Source organism: Protopterus annectens, chromosome 2.part2 (assembly GCF_019279795.1).
Source record: "Protopterus annectens isolate FY-2018-M chromosome 2.part2, PAN1.0, whole genome shotgun sequence".
In the NCBI taxonomy this organism is placed as follows: domain Eukaryota; kingdom Metazoa; phylum Chordata; order Ceratodontiformes; family Protopteridae; genus Protopterus; species Protopterus annectens.
In genome coordinates, this window is record NC_056730.1 from 523,378,384 (window position 1) to 523,393,272 (window position 14,889).

The 14,889-nt window shown below is 45.7% G+C and overlaps 1 protein-coding gene and 1 non-coding gene across 3 annotated transcripts in view; both read left to right on the top strand.

The window, feature by feature from the left end:
- The window catches only part of METTL9 (methyltransferase like 9), a 492,341-nt gene that overhangs the window by 238,075 nt on the left and 239,377 nt on the right, over positions 1-14,889 (top strand). The gene's annotated exons all lie outside the window — the stretch shown is intronic.
- On the top strand, positions 3,345-3,473 carry LOC122796102. Its single transcript, XR_006363935.1, has one exon. It is a non-coding gene; the product is annotated as a small nucleolar RNA SNORA38 (small nucleolar RNA).

Below are 14,889 nucleotides of genomic sequence, written 5' to 3' on the forward strand. Positions count from 1 at the left end.
ACCACTCCCGGAGGTTCCTCCACTTTCGGCTGGGAGCCAATCACTACCAGTTCAGGGCACTGCCATTCAGTCTGTTGACAGTCTCCCTGAATGTTCAAATGTATGGCAGTTGTGGTAGCTCATCTTCGACTACAAGGATTCCAGGTATTTCCCTAGCTAGACGATTGGCTCCTTACCGCTCCGACCAGGAATCTCCTAGTCCGCAGCCTCTCTTACACTCAAGGTCTTGCTCTCCGCTTGGGGGTTACAATAAACAAGGACAAATCTCAGATGTCCCCAACGAAGATACTGGCATTTATTGGAGCGGTCTTCGACACAGCATCCTGTCAAGCTTCTCTTCCACCTCACAGGCTTTCGAAAATAAGATATCAAATCCAGGACCTTCTTCCTCAGACCTATGTTCCAGCACGTCTTGTACTGCAACTCTTGGGCTCCATGGCGGCTGCCATTATGTTAGTACCACTGGCGAGACTGCACATGAGAATCCTGCAGTGGCTCCTTTCCGCACAATGGTAGTTTCTAACTCACCCACTCGACCACATGATGAGTCTTACAAACCGTTGCAAGGAAGAAATGCTATGGTAGATGAAGCCACAAATGAATCTTTTGGTATCAACTGTTCTGTCTTCCCCAGCCCACGTTCATGGTGACTACAGGTGCTTCCCTGTGTGTGTGTGTGTGTGTGTGGGGGGGGGGGCATTTCCAGGGAAAGACTATCCAAGACACCTGGTCCCCCATGGAGGCCAATTTGCACATAAATGTCCTGGAACTGAGGGCAGTTCTCTTAGCGTTGCAAGTGTTCCATGCATCCCCGTCCTCTGGGACCATTGCAGTTCAGTCAGACAACATGTCAGTCTGGTATATCAACAAGCAAGGAGGAACCAGGTCTTATCCCCTGTGTCGGGAAGCCATGAGGGTTTTGCACTGGGCAATAGCTTCCAACCGCTTTCTTATAGCAACACACATTCCCGGGGGTTCCAACCTTATTGCGGACAATCTGAACAGGAACATCCCGATGCCTCACGAGTGGTCCCTCAACCCTGCAACAGCAGATCGGATCTTAGCCATGCTGCGATCTGTTTGCTTCCCCCCTAAAGCTACTTTGCCCTGATTCCCTCTCAGGGGGAACTGCTGAGGGACTCTCTAATGCACAATTGGCCCCCGGGTCTTCTGTATGCCTTTCCCTCGTTTCCCCTCATTCCAGAATTTGTCCAGAAAGCTCAGAGTTTGAGAATCAAAGTGATCCTCATTGCCCTCTACTGGCCCCTTCAAGTCTGGTTCCCGTTTCTGTGGCCTCATCTGATTTCACAGCCCGTGGATCCTGGATCATTCCCAAGACCTGTTATCTCATCCTCTGGGACTGATTCATCTGAACTTCCACAGTCTCAAGCTCACAGCTTGGTTCCTCCACTTCAGTGATTGCCTGGCTGCCTGACACTCCCATCTCCTGTTCGTGAAATTCTTCTGGCATCATACAAACCTTCCACCAGGAAAGTTTATTCTAGTAAATGGAATAGGTTTCTCTATTTGGGCTACATATCAGAACTTAGACCCCTTTTCTATGCTTATTCAAAAGATCCTACAGTACCTGGCTACTCTTTTATATGCAGTGGCTTCAGCATAGACCATCACTGTACATTTAGCAGCTATCGCCAGTTTTCATAATGGACTTGATAATTCTTTGATTATGTCACATCGCCTATGCAAGACCTTTTTGAAAGGAGTTTTACATGTTAAACCTCCGGTCAAGCCTCCCTTAGAACCCTGGGACTTGACTTTGGTACTTCAGTCTCTCACAGGTCTTCCTTTCGAGCCCTTTGATTTATGTGATTTAAATTTTTATCATGGAAAACCTTACTTCTAGTAGCACTTACCTCAGCGAGAAGAGTATCTGAGCTGCAGGCCTAGAGTGTCAAGAGACCTTACTTGATCTTCCACACGGATAGGGTGTCCCTTAGTACTGACCCTTCTTTCTTGCCCAAGGTCATTTCTGGATTTTCCTTTAACCAATCTATTCACCTGCCGGTTTTCTTCCCTAAGCATTCTAATAGAGGGGAGTACATTTTGCACACCCTTGATGTGCATCGGCAGCTTCATTGTTGTTTGGACAGGACTAAATCTTTCAGGAAAACAGATCAATTGTTTGTGGGCTTTGCAGGACCCAGATTGGGTAAACCGGTTTCCAAAGTGACTTTATCCTCCTGGCTTAGAAACGTCATTATCTTCATCTACCAACAGAATAAGCTATCATTACTTTCCAGAATAAAGGCTCATTTCACCAGATCTATGGCTACTTCTGTAACATTTCATTCCAGAGCCTCTATGGATGATATCTGCGCAGCAGCCACTTGGGCAAGACCTCATACTTTTATCTCTCATTACAAATTGGATTTGGCCTCCAGGGGACGATCATCTTTTGGTTCTATGGTGCTCTGGAATATCCTTCTTGGGGCCACCCAGGACTGATGTAGCTGGGGACTTGGTCCTAATAAAGATTTACAACATCAGGTAAAGAAGTTATGTCTTACCATAACGTTTCATCTGTGTTGTAGATCTTTGTTCATTCATTACTTCCCGCCCTCCTTCCCCCTGCCTGGGCACTTGGTGGACTTTAGGAACTCCTTGTTAGGGTATTTGCTCAGACAGAGCCTTCTACTATTTTTTTCTATTACTACGTCTATTATGTAATGGCAGGCAAACTCTATCTGGAGTAACTAAGAGAGGGACATTATGGATAGGTCATGGCTGAGACTTTTTGGCTGGCGCAAGCTTGGAAACGGCCATATCGGTTCTGAGGACGGAACCAAGGTCCTAATAGTAATGAATGAACAAAGGTCTATAACACAGATGGAACATTATGGTAATACATAACTTCTTTTTTTCCTGAATATGGTCCACAAGTGGGGTATTCCACAAATAGACCTGTTTGCCTCCTCCATAAACAGGCAACTTCCTGGCTACTGCAGCAGGACTCCAGACCCCAAGACATTAGCAACAGATGCCTTCTCAAGTAACCTGCAAGGGGAAATTCCTGTATTCCTGAGAAGTTAGCATGTGTAACAGAGAACGTTGTGGTACATGACGTGGAGCAGGAATGTAGGCAATCTTGTGGTTGAGAATTGTATAAGAATCTGACTGATCGCAAAACATGAGTGCGGTGTGCTGTGGAGATAATGGAAGGAATCCTAGTGTTCTGAAGCAGCAAAGGCCAAAATGTTTAAGCTTTCGAAAAGCTGTGTAGTAGATAATGTGGGTTTGAAGTGTGCAGAGCTAAGGCATGACTTGGGCTGTTAGTGTCCAGTAGGAGTTGGATTGACTGAATGCTGATGAATCTCTTGTAACCATCCTCCTACAAAGGCGTGCTTGTATTGTTTTGCTTACAAGCACGTAAGAACAGGAGGCAGAAAAATCTGAATGGATAGTTTTGACAAGGAACTGCAGTGTGCAGTTCTATCACTGTAATTCAGACAGCTTTTTATGATTACATTAAGGCTTAAAGTAAAGAGAAACAATGGTATTATATTGCCTTAATTTCTTTCAGTCATGACTTCTGGGCATTAAGCCCCTTACAAGGGAGTTGAACAGATGGGTTTGGACTTTCCCACCTGTGGTTACTATCCGACTGTTACGTGCCTAGAGGATGAATAAGGCTTTCAGGAGATTAAGGTATAAGCCAGGGCAGTGAATGAACTTTTTTTATAGACTGTATTTGATTATTTCTTTTAAATTAAACTGGAATTTGAAGTCTTTTGATGGTTTTCAAATAGCAGATGTCTGCCTGCCTGCCCTACACAGCATCAAGAAAGGTCAAACTCTTGTGAATCTCAAAAAGCTAAACTGCCAACTAAGAGCAAAGTATAAAATAATTCTCTGCAGCTGAAGTCCTGTCAGTAAACTCCTGTTGCAATGTAAAGGTCACACTTTCCAAAAAGTAGTCTTAGTAGTGGTACTGGTTTTTAGTAACGTAATGGCTAGTATCAGGAGTAGGGTTAACACAAGAGTCGGGTGGTTGAGGGGGGGGGGTCACTGCAACACCTTACTCTTGTGCTAATACTGCACATTATGTTACCAAAAGTCCTGTCGCTAACAGTACCACTGTGCAAGACAGGTGGTCAGAGAACACCCCTAAAATACCAAACAATAAATCAACCCCCTTAACTGTTTAACTCTAACCCATGAACATTCACACATGCACGCTAACTGCTGTAACCTTTTCCAGCCAGCACTTTTTTCCTGCACACTCCTACTTACCTGTGCTAGATAAATGTGCATTCAGACATTTACAACCCAGGCCTTGCAATCAAAGGTGTATTTGGTATTTTTTTTTTGTAATTTTATGTATCATATAAAATACGCACACACACCCTCACCCCTTTTGGGTGATCCCAAGTTAATGTAATAAAATTGCATGGGTCCATTACATCCCCCTATTAAAAGCTGAACAAACCAAGCTGGATCGGCATCATTCTAGACTAGACTTTGTCACGGGGGCAACTCATGCTATTGGACTCCAGGGCTCCCCCACCCCCCCTTCCCATTGATACAAAGGGTCCTGCTGAAAACTCAGCAGGAGTTGCCCAAAATCTTGCTGGTGACCCCTTGCTGGCCAAGACAGCACTGGTTCCCCCTTCACCTGTCCAAGGGCAATCACCAGACATTAACCCCCCCCCTCCCCAGTGGACCTGTTCACACATCACAAGGGGACTCTTATACCCCCACATTGGCAATCCATGCACCTCACCCTGTGGCTGATAGGATTCTGATCCCCTTCAGACACCTATATAACGAGGACATGCTCACTGTCCTGTAGGAGGCCAGGAAACCCAACACAAGGAAATTACATCTCTCAAAATGGAAAAGGTTTTCTGTCTGGTGGCACAAGACAGTTGGATCCGCTGGGAAGCAGTATGCCTCTCATCCTGTCATACCTGTGTGAACTCATGCAGTCAGGGTTGTCTTACTCATCTGTGAAGGCACACTTGTCTGCTTCTCTACCTGCCTTCTCCTGGATCCATCCCTTACATCCAGACTCCCCTGCAAACCTTTCCTCAAAGGTGTATTAGAGTTGATACCACCCAGGAAATGGTGTGTTGTTCCCCCCCCCCCCCCCCCCCAGGCACCTGAACTATGTTCTAGAAAAACTCACTCTAGCCCCCAGCAGACAAGGTCTCCTTAAAATTCTGCACATGGAAATCTATATTGCTAGTAGCTCTGACTTCCGCCAGAAGGCTTTCAGAATTGCAGGGTCTAATGGCTACACCACCTTTCCTAAAATCTTCCACCGGGGCAGGGTGACCCTCAGGACAAACCTGTCGTTTATTCCGAAAGAGGTGAATGACCTATCCTTGAACCAGCCCATCCACCTGCCCACCTTCTTCCCAAACCCACAGGTGGATAGTGAGAGTGCTGCATTCCCTAGAAGTCCACAGACAATTTAGGATGTTCTTCATCTCACATTGCTGCAGTCCTTACATATGGGTAGTCCGCTGTCCTCGGTCGGCCCGAATACCAAAGTATTAGGCTGACGTCGGTCAAGGCGCTTAAAACTGACATCAGGACGTCAGGGTACAAATGCGCATGACCGACGTCATATCCTCAGTCTTTTTTGCCGCATGGTCCGATGCAGAAGCAGCGTTGCAAGTGCCGTTCGGCGTTCTGAAATTTTTCGAGTTCGGAGTTTCAGACCGAATCCAAGTTGGCTAAGTACCCCGTTGGGGAATATTTTGTTTTTCTTGCCTCAGTGTATTACCGGATGTCAGAAAAGCTGAATGATTGTATTTCTGGTGGGAGACACATGCCGCATGGGGATTATCATTCTTTGTGCATTCCTTGTTTGGGGCCTGAGCACGACGTGAGTAAGGTCGCTTTGTGCTAGGTTTAATAAATGGACTATAAAGCGAAGGTTAGATTTTGCTAGGCTGGTGTTCGGAAAGCGGTGCAATTATAATATGCCGTCGGATACTCCGCCCGCTTCCACGGAGACGCTCAAAGACAAAGCGGTTAAACCCAGGCAAGATGAGTCGTCTATTCCGGACGCCGGTTCTTTAGAGGCTTCAGTGGAACCGGTGGTTCCGATGGAGGCTTCTCTGGAGTCTCAGGGGGAGACTTTGATTTTGCAGGATGTGGCCTCTCATGAGGCAGGTCAGGCTGAAGGGGCTTCTCAGGTTTCTGTACTCCCCTCCCTTTCCAGGGTGGTTAGACCCTCTCCTTCTGTTTCCAAGGCTTCTTCCAGAGGCAGGCCAGGTTTAGCTTCTGTTGGTGTCAGTCCTAGTTCAGCAGGGTCTGTGCCTAAGAAGCACATGCTTAAAATGGCAGAAGATTTGATTGCTCTGATTAGAGGTTCTTTGCCCCCTCCTGAGAAGAGGCCTAGGGTGGAGCCAGAGTTGGAAAGTTTTGAGCAGGCTTCGGATGTTTCAGAGTCTTCGGCTGAAGACTTGCAGGAGTACTCTCCTTATTCTGATTCTGATGCAGAAGATTCCACTCCTGCTTCTCCTCCAGAGGATTTTTCTTTTTCAGAGACACTTCATTCTATGAGGGAGCATTTTAAGTGGGAAGGTCAGGACTTCTCTGATTCACGGAAAAGGCTTAGGGAATTTTGTTTTACCTCAACATAGGCCCTTAGCTATACCCCTGTTCTGGATGTTGTGCAAGATGTATTTTCAGAGGCTTCACTTAATCCTGATTCTCTGCCTCCTGCGCCTGTTAAACCGGATAGGTATTACAGGGTGCCTGAGGCTCATAAATATCTCTATAAGAGTCCTAGGGCGGACCCAGAAACTGTTAGTCAAGGACCTAAGGGGGTCAAGGCCTCTGTTGTAAAGAATCCAGTTCCTCTAGATAAAGAGGCCAGAGCTTTGGATAGATGGGGAAAGAAGGTCTATACATCTTCTACCTTAGCTAGGAGGGCTTTGAATTGCCAGTTTCATATGTTGAAATATCAAAATTTTCTCCTTTCGCAATTGAAATCTAAGGTGGATGCTCTGGCAGAAGGCATTGACTGTAAAGAATTACAAGATTTGGTGCATGTCTCTGAACAGGTGGGTAAGCATTCCTTACAGTGTGGTTTTGATGCTGTGCAGGCCTCTTCTAGGGTGGCTGCCACTGGTTCAGTTCTTCGCAGGCACGCCTGGCTTAAGGATCAGAATTTATCTGACCATGTTAAGACAAGGATTTTGGATGCTCCTTTGCAGTCTGAAGTGTTGTTTGGTCCACCTGTGGAAACAGTCCTGAAGAAATTGGAAGACAAGGCTAAGTCTATGCAGACTGTTAAAGATTTTTTGCAAGTTCAGCCTCCAAAGTTTAGTAGAAATTGGCCTGCTAAGGGGTGGACGTATCCTTCCTCTGATTCTCAGTCTAGGGGTAGATCTAGACGTGGTAGGGGCAGAGCTCAGAGTTCCTTCAGACCTAGAACATGGAGTTCACCTGCACAGTCTTCGAGTGAGGGCAGGGGCCAGTCCTTTCGTAAACAGGCCCAATGACCTACTTTTCAGCTGCCAGATCCTTCTTGCCTGGCAGCACCTTTGGGAGGAAGGTTGGCACTCTTCAAGGAAAATTGGATTTTAATTACCCAAGACAAATGGGTTTTGGATATCATACACCAAGGTTACAAGTTTTATTTCCATACCTTACCTCCTTTCAATGGCATGCCAGACGTTCCTCCTCAACAAAGACTAGAGGCTCACAAACAGATTTCTCTGCTACTACAAATAGGAGCTATACAACCGGTCCCTCTGCCAGAAGTGGGCCTAGGATTTTATTCTCGCCTGTTTCTAGTACCAAGGAAAGGGAACACGTGGAGACCAATTTTGGATTTATCTATCCTCAACACATATCTGGACATTTCCAAGTTCAAAATGTTGACGCTACAACAGCTTTTACCTCTGCTGGGCAAAGATCACTGGATGGTGACTCTGGATCTCAAGGAGGCTTACCTTCATATTCCCATCAGGCCCTGTTGCAGGAAGTATCTGCGTTTTCGGGCTGGGACTTTTCATTATCAGTTCTCTGCATTGCCCTTTGGCTTATCTACTGCTCCCAGAGTGTTCACAAAGGTTCTGGCTCCAGTGGTAGCTTTCTTCAGGCTAAGAGGAATACAAATCTATCCTTATTTGGACGACTGCCTGATTCTGGCTCAAGGAAAGGACGAACTTCTTCATCATTTACAGTATGTGATGGCAGTGTTAAGATGCCTAGGGTATTCTGTGAACGAAATAAAGTCCAGTCTAGTACCCTCTCAGGACATGTGCTTTCTGGGTGTGAGACTGAATACAGCATCCCAGATGGCCTTTTGACCCCGGACAAACAAAAGAATCTTTCTCTTTACTTCCACCAATTGTCTCGTCAGTCCAGGCTGACTGCAAGGACAGTCCTTCAAGCCTTTGGGTTCATGGCATCTTGTATTCTGGTACTTCCCAATGCCAAACTGCATATGAGGAAGCTACAATGGTATCTCAAAAATGTATGGACGCAGCACTGCCAAGATATGGACACTGTCATTCAGATAATACCTTGCATCCAAAAGGAATTTTTGTGGTGGGCTCAGGAATGTCACCTAAACAAGGGACTCTCTGTGACCCGACCAGAGGCGAGTCGGATTCTAACGACAGATGCCTCAGACAAAGCTTGGGGAGCTCATCTGAATGGAAAGTGGATACAAGACACGTGGCCTGCCAGACTTCAACATTTACATATCAACTTGAAGGAGATGTTAGCAGTCCAATTTGCATTGATAGCTTTCAAGGATTTGCTTCTTCCAGGACAGGTGTTGATTCTAACAGACAACACAACTGTCATGTGGTACATCAACAAGCAAGGGGGGACACATTCTTATCCTCTATGCAGACAAGCAATGATTTTGTGGGAGACTGCTCTCAGTTTACAGCTGAATCTTCAGGCAAGGTTTCTGCCAGGAGCACAGAACTCCTTAGCAGATGTGTTGAGCAGACAAATTATGGATCCCCACGAGTGGAAATTGGATCCTCATGTATTTCAAAAATTGACAGTGTTATGGGGAACTCCAGACATAGATCTGTTCGCTTCTCCTCTAAATTACCAGCTGCCAAAGTTTTGCACAAAAGGTTTCATCCCACAGCTTGGAAAGTGGATGCTCTCTCATTCAATTGGAGCAATCTTCATGTGTATGCCTTTCCACCTCTGCCTCTCCTCTCAAAGGTACTCCTGAAGGTCAGACAGGACAAGCCAACCATGATTTTAATAGCTCCGGATTGGCCTCGACAGCACTGGTACCCATTACTGAGAAGTCTGGTACGGGAGCCTCCATGGCCTTTGCCTTCGATTCCACACCTGCTGTCTCAGGAGAACAGTCATTTACTCAATGTCAAACTTCACTCTCTACATCTAACAGCCTGGCATATTCTGTTTTAAACCCTGGAGGGTCTCAACTTCCGCAACAAGTTTTGAATGTTATTTTGGAGGCCAGGAGGCCTAGTACAAGGAAAGTTTACGCTGATAAATGGAGGAGATTTTTAATTTGGAGTACAGCGAAGGACTTTAATGTTTCTAAACCTAATTTAAGTGTTGCTCTTCAATACCTTACTGAGTTATTGGACAAAGGTTTGTCCTTCTCCTCTATTAAGGTTCATGCTGCAGCAATTTCTGCTCACTATGACTGTGATCCGCCATTATTTTCTCATCCTTTGTTTAAGCAATTCCTTAGAGGGGCAAAGAATATAAGACCCCCACGTAGAGCTCCTACTCCTGCTTGGGATCTCAATTTTGTGTTGGAGAAACTCACTCTACAACCTTTTGAGCCTGCAGCGACTGCCGAGTTGAAATATTTATCATGGAAGACTGCTTTTTTGTTGGCCATTACCTCTGCGAGAAGGGTTTCTGAATTACAGGCCCTTATGGCGGTTGAGCCTTTCCTAATTTTCCACAAGGACAGGGTATCTTTGCGTACTAACCCTTCCTTTATGCCTAAAGTGGTTTCTAGTGTGGCTTTAAACCAAACTATTCATTTGCCTACTTTTTATGCAAACCCCCAAAATAAAGGGCAAAAGATTTTGCACACTTTGGATATACACAGACAGTCGCGATATTATTTGAGCAGAACTAAAGGGTTCAGGCAGTCTCAGCAGTTGTTTGTTTCATTTGCTTTGGGTTCTCAGGGCAAACCTGTTTCAAAGCAGACTATTTCTAAGTGGATTGGTTTTTGTATTGCTTTCTGTTATTCCCATCATGGTAAGGAGATTCCAGCTGGGATTAGGCCTCATTCCACTAGGGCTACTGCCACTTCTACAGCTTTTTTAAGGGGGGTGGCTACTAAAGATATTTTGGAGGCAGCTACTTGGAGTTCAGTGCATACTTTCTCTAAGCATTACCACCTTCCACTTTACTCTAAATCTAGGGCTGGTTTTGCCACTGCAATTTTACAGGGCATTTTGGCAGCTCCTAATGCTTTATAGTTTTGCCATCCTCCCTTTCCTCTGCTTTGGGATTCTACCCATATGTAAGGATTGCAGCAATGTGAGATGAAGAACATAGTACAGTTTTGTACCTACCATAAATGTAGATGTTCGAAGATCCACATTGCTGCAGTCCAATTTACCCTCCCTCCTTCCCCTCTGTAGTTAGTGGTGGTTGTGTGGTTTGGGTTGTGAATATTGTAAATATTGTAAATATGATTAGTGCATGGGGTGGTTGGTTGTTTTTTGCTGTTTTTTGGCTTTGGCCTTTCTTTTTAGGGCCTTCTGACATCTGGGGCAAGAAAAGACTGAGGATATGACGTCGGTCATGCGCATTTGTACCCTGATGTCAGTTTTAAGCGCCTTGACCGACGTCAGCCTAATACTTTGGTATCCGGGCCGACCGACGACAGCGGACTACCCATATGTAAGGACTGCAGCAATGTGGATCTTCGAACATCTACATTTATGGTAGGTACAAAACTGTACTTTTTATCTACATAAAAACCAAACCCTTTAGGAACTCAGGCCAGCTGTTTGTCTCCTTCCACCCCAGGGCCTTGAGGAAAGCTGTGAGCAAGCAGACTATTTCGACCTGGATCTCCTGGGCCATTTCCTTCTGCTGCTCATTGGTTCATAGGTAAGTACTAGGCTATCAGCCCAAAGGCCTAAGTAAGCCTAGCCTATAAGGTTCCTTGGCTTATGCCACCCAAGAAAGTTAATTTCCTGTGCCCTGTTAAGCAGAGCCACAGAAGTGATCTCTGGGGTGTATTTCCTATTTCCCATCCACTCTTCAAGATTTTTCTTGGAGTGCTAATAAGGAACGTTTGCTTGACATAGATGGGTAACTTGTTCCAGAGTATAGGAAGTCTCTGGGACAAGAATCTATCCCTCCATTATGTCTTGTTTATTGTGGTGACAAGGTTTAGGTCCCTAGAGCGTATAGCTCGGAAGTATTGGGATTTCTTAAGGTTTAGCATGTCCAACAGCTCTGGGTTTAACATAGCTTTATATGTTAGGCCAAGATCTCCTTGGGGAAGGTGATATGCTACAGAGTAAAGCTGGAGTTTTTTGAGACTGTCAGTGTAGGGCATCTGTTTGGGGCCAGTAATCCTCTGAAGTACTTCTGTGGCCTTTCCAGCTGCTGCTGTACATTCCAAAAGGAGTGTTGTACTTTATATAATGAGTCTCCAAGTGCTGAGTAGAGGGGAATAATTACCTCTTTTTTTTTTTTTTTTTTTTTCCCCTGGATGAGAGCCCTTTTGTGATGAGGTAGGATTTCCTGACTACTGTGGCGATGTGATTATCAAAGGATAGACTACTGCCCACCTTGGTCCCAAGGTCTCTTATCACACATTTGGCGTTAAGTAGACTGCCGTTTGTGGTTGTTCATGGGTACAGAATTTTTACCAAAGGGAATGACCATGCACTTTTTGGCATTGAGCTTGAGGTCATGCCTCTGACACCAGGCATCTGTCTCAGTGAGGCCCTTCTGTAGGATGTCCACATCATTTGGGGACTCTACTATGGCTCCTACATTGCAGTCATCGGCGAACTTCGTTAGCCTGTACTTCAGAGAAGTAGATACCGAACAGGAGAGGTGCCAGGACTGAACCCTGTGGTACTCCACTTGTCACTGGTTTGAAGTCAGATTTGGAGTCTGCAACTTTTAAAGTGTGTGTTCTGTCAGTGAGCCAGTTGGCAACCCTTCTTGTGACTTGGGGATTTATACCTACTTTAGTGATTTTAGCTATAATTCCAGAATGGGGGATGGTGTCGAAAGCCTTGGTGAGGTCAAGATAGGCTGTGTGAGCCACCTTACCCTCGTCTACGGCTTTGGTGACTGCCTCAAAGAAGTCGATCAGGTTCAGAAGGCATGATCTGCCTTTCACAAACCCGAACTGGGTGGGGTACAGAGTTTGGAGGTTACCAATGTCTTTGTTTTATGAGTTCCATGGCCTTGCAGACCAGGCTTGTCAGGCTAATAGGGCAATAGTTCCCAGGATCAGTGGTGGCTTCCCCTTTGTGGAGTGGGATAACTGTTGCTGTGCACCATTCAGTGGGCACAAAGCCTGACGTGAGACTATGAACATGGTGCTTAGGTGGAGAGTCATTTCGTTCTGAAGTTCTTGTAAACCGCAGTCTGGGATGTTGTCCGGTCACATGGATGCTGTGTTTTTGGTTTTAGAGAGTGCAGCTTTTACCTGCATAGATGTGATTACAGGGACTGTGCATTCTTCCTGTATAGATATGGGCCCTTTAGGGGGTGAGAGGGGGGTAAAGTTAGCACTGAACCTATCTGCCAGGATGCTGGCAATATCAGTTGGTTGTGTAATTTTCGTGCCATTGTGCTGTAACTCAGAGCAGATCTGGGTGTTTCCATTGAGATTCTTGACATAGCTATAGAATGCCTTGTGGGTTGCCCTTAGAATCAGTGGCAATTTTATTTTCATAGCTAGCTTTGGAGGATCTTATAAGGGATCTCAGCTTCTTACTGAGGCTGACTAGGGAGCTCCTCCACTCATGAGATTTTACTGTCTTTTGCAACAGTTTCTTCCTTCTGTTGTAGTTTGTTTATGGCAGGGGACCACCAGATCGGCTTCCTTTTTTTGGAGGATAGCGTCTTGGTTCTGTTTGGGATAGCACGATCCATGCACTTGCGCAAGTGCTTAGATTGCATTTGTGTAGGATTCTGCAGTCGTAACTGTATTGTCCATCTGCATGGGTGTCATGAAGTTCGCCACTTCTGTCTTAAGCATGAAGTTGGCTTTGGAGAAATTTTTTACATTGGTTTCCTTAATGGTGGGTGGGGGCAGGATGTGGATATCTAGGTTAATTAGCTTCTGGTTGGATCTGACCAACGAGGAGTTGATTTCAGGTGTGGAATACTGGTCGGTCACTCATGTTGGTATTCACTAAGTTTAGGATATTGTTTCCCCTGGTGGGGGTGTGGATAAGTTTATCCAGGGCATTGGAATTTATGAATTCCAGAAGGCATTGAGCAAAGGAGTTGGTACACAAGTAATTTTCCCAGTTAATGAGGTAGTTGAAATTGCCCATTATTAGGGTGTTTGGTTGAACGCTAATATTTTCCAGTATATCGAGAAAAAAGGAGTGGGAATCCTGGGACATGGTGGGGGATCTGTAGCAAGCTACAATTTGGATTGCAGTTTTGCCCAGAGTTAGTTACACTTGGATAACCATGGATGCATTGTGCTGCGCATCTAGCCTGGGGGTGTGGATATCCTTAATGAATATGGACACGCCTCCGCCTTTGGTGTTCTGGTCCAGGTTAGATGGCCGAAAAGTGTGGTACGAGTTATAGCCTGGTAATGCAGTGGTGCTCTCTAGAGCCTTGAACCAGGTCTCTGTCACTGCACAGATATCCGTGTTCTCCATTTCAAGGAGTGCCTCGAGTGAGTGCATTTTGAGATTTAGACTTCTAGCATTGACTAGCATTACCCTCAGTTTTTGCTTGCCTGTTCCTGTTACGGTGGTGAATTTGTCATTTGAACCTTGCCTAAAAAAGGCACTATAGGGGCAGCAAGAGCCTTAGCCAGTGTCCAGAATCCCAGGCGTGACAGGTACAGGCCATCTCTGGCAAAGCATTGTGGTCTGTCAGCCATGTCGTCCCAGGCAGACAGATACTGGATCCCCTTTGACACCAGAAGCTTAGTCGATCATTTTGTCCTTGTACTGCGGTATCATTCTGGGCGATGGCAGGATGCTACTCGGGGCTAGGGTCATACCTGCTTGGGCTACAAGATCGGAGAGCTCTTCCATGTCTCTCTTCATGTAGTCCAGGGAGGTGCTTCTCAGGTTGTTCACACCAACATGGACAATGATGGTCCTATTTGTACTTGTGTAGTGACCTGAGTGCATGGGTTATGTGGCGGACCCTGGCACCCAACAGGCAGCTGACTGTAACTTTCTCCTTGTTTAGCCTGGTGAGTGGGACATCAGTGTGCCTGACTATAGTCACCTATGACTAGTGTGTTGGGTACGTTGGTTTGCCTTATGGGCTGTGGTTTATTGGCACACTGAGTCTGTTGGCTGTGTGTCATTTGGGTTGTGCTGGGGGTGGAGGTTGCTTGCATTTCTGCTTTGGACGTCTCTGTTGCTTGAGCAGATTATTGAGAACCTTTGCAAATGTTTTTGTTTCTTTGTGGATTTTGGTGGTGTAGGTTTAGTGGGACTATGATGTGTGGTGTGGTGCAAGTGTTTACCTTCTCCTCTTGACTGTCAAGTTCTGTCTTGGTTGGAGAGAGCTTTACCTCCAGTTTGGCAAGATAAGTGCATCGCTCACAGGTTATGGTGTTTGGTGGTAGGAGAAGAGGGTTGTCTGTGTACGTGAGGTAATTGCTACATTGCCTCAAGATGCAGGAGAGAACACTGGGATAGGAGAGAACACTGGGAGCTGACCCTTAGACATGCCTGAATAAAAAAGTACTTTCCTGTAGACAAG